We start from the raw sequence: 2,500 nt of genomic DNA on the forward strand, positions 1-2,500 counted from the left end.
ACGAGTAGCGCATGGTAGTGTGTTGCGGGATCGAGGGAAAGGGTTTGGTATTTTTCTTTCTTTTTTTTTCCTGTTATGTTCCCCAAGGGAGTCGCCTCGGTTATCGTCACAGAAACATGATTTTAAGTTATTTTGAATAGGAATGGTTGATAACCGTAATTTGTGACTTATCTGCTGCACTCCTGGTATTCTATTGGTAAATTTCCGTTACTTGGGTGAAAAATTTCATATTTAGCAACCGACGTTTCAAAGTTTTGTTTTACTTGATTTTGATTATTATGAATTGATTCGAAAGCAAGCAGAAGATAGAGCAAATAACAAAGCAAATTAAAAATCAACAATACATCATGTATGTTTCAGTTCTTTTATTCCTTAGACCATATCGATTTGAATTCAACTGAATGAGTGACAAATTGGTATGTCTTGGAAAATTCGATTTTGGTCGGTGACTTATCGATTTGTTTACATTTGAGTGAGTGACAAATTTGCATATTCTGACCCCTAACGATAGTCGTGAGTACGCGAATTGATTGGTTGATTGTTTGATTCTTTTCGTTTGAAATTATGGCCTCGTGCACACGTATCCGGATATTGTTCAATACGCAACTTTTTCTTTGCCGATTCAAGAACTTTCACGTCCACACGTAACGTACTCAAATCGAATGTGTCTGTGTTTGTATTATCAAGGACTCCTCTGGGAATATTGTCAACTGACTATGCGCCAATTTGGTCTGCGAGTTGAAGGCAAATTCGTCTTTTTTCGCTTCATGCACTGCCACTCGCTTCAAATAGTACTAATATCTCACAATCGAGACAAAAACAACTGTTTTTGTATTACCTTTGATATATGGCCTAAGTTGGTCAGCTAATCTGTGTAGCGAACCTTAGCTCATGCGAAAATTCTCTCGTCATTCTTCTTCAATCACCGTTTGACTTACATATTTAATTGTCCCCGGCCACAAAGAACTACGTAGTTTGTGCTGTTCGGACCCAGAAAATTCGAAGACCTGGCCGTTTTCCCACTTTTGTGAGTTGTTTATGGTGTCTAAATGGTCCCTCGTCAGAGACCGAAAAAGGCATCAGAAAGTCTAGCCACCGTTTGACATAGTTGAAGGAATGAGTGAACATAGCTAAGTTTTGAGACTTGAAACAAGTCCAAGAAGAACAGAAGCGAAAACGTTTCGTTCTGCGGCCCGCGGTAAAGACTGTATCCAATTTTTTTTACGTCAGTGGATTAAACAATATCGGGATTCGACCGTCCACACAATTTCAAATTGCGTATTCAAAAATGTTCAGTCTGGAGCGTGGATTTAATACCTTTCGCGGATACGTGTGGACAGAAGGCGAAGGTGCGCATCAAAAAATATCTGGGTACGTGTAGAGTGAAGAGGGCGTAGGGAGGTTAAGCACTTCCGACGGCAACCAAACCGGATTTCCAGCAAAAACAAGTGTTTTGCGCGCTTCACTCATGCGTTTTTCTAACGGTGGGCTTATTTCTTTGCCGCTTTTAGTTGAACAATGACGTGAAATGACTAAAACCCTTCGCAAGGGCGTCAATTCACCCTCAACTTAATGATACATGTATACGAGGTTTTATTTTGAATGGTGCCCTTGTAGTTGGTCTAGTCGTCTTTTCGTAAGCTCCATTTGCTCGATAACAAGACCAAAGAAGGTCTGTTATGAATGGCTAGCCAAACATAGTGCCTTTAAAGTGCTACTATGATCAAAAATAAATTCTACTTTTTCTTTGTATTTCAAAACTATGTTAAATGAACACTAAGTGACCGAAGTTTTAAGCCTTCTTTTAAGAAAGACACCTGTTTATTTTGACTGGAATTTTCCTATTTAATGGTCCGCTATTACTAACTTTAAAAATCTTGAGAGAGCTGGATCTAGGATAAGATGACGTCAAAGACTCACTAGTTTAAAAATGCAATGCGTCTGCACGTTCCTAAATTAAATATGCAGCACGGGAGTTTCGAGCTTTCAGATTTTTAAACTCGTGTTTTCCATGTATAATAAGCTGCGTTTACTCGCAGTTTATTAAGCTAGTGAGTCTTTGACGTCATCTTACCGCGATCCAACCCTCTGAGGTCCAATCGGTCAATCTTGAAGGTGAGTAATGGCGGACCGTGAAATTCAAAACTTGCACTCAAGGCAAAGAGCCTTTGGAGATGCCCTGTCCTCCGTCTGAATTTCACAGCTAGCTATGTCACGATTTCGGAACATGCTTGTGTTGCCTGTCGGAATTTCATTAATAAATTTTAGCTCCTTGCCCCTCTTACATTCCCCTTTCGCTGGAACGACGCCAACGGGACATACGGCCTCTATCTTTAGTACTTTTAAGCCCAGGGTTTTGAGACCTTTTTTAATGTTTAATACCTATTCAGACTACTTGGAATAGTTGTTGAAGTCAACTGATGAAATTCCATCTAGTAAACTATACAAGTGAATAAAGGCCTAATCTGGCAAAGCAATCGAGCTATAATAGCGTTTCTAC

The sequence above is a fragment of the Montipora foliosa genome, chromosome 6 (assembly GCF_036669935.1).
Source record: "Montipora foliosa isolate CH-2021 chromosome 6, ASM3666993v2, whole genome shotgun sequence".
NCBI classification, from domain to species: Eukaryota; Metazoa; Cnidaria; class Anthozoa; order Scleractinia; family Acroporidae; genus Montipora; species Montipora foliosa.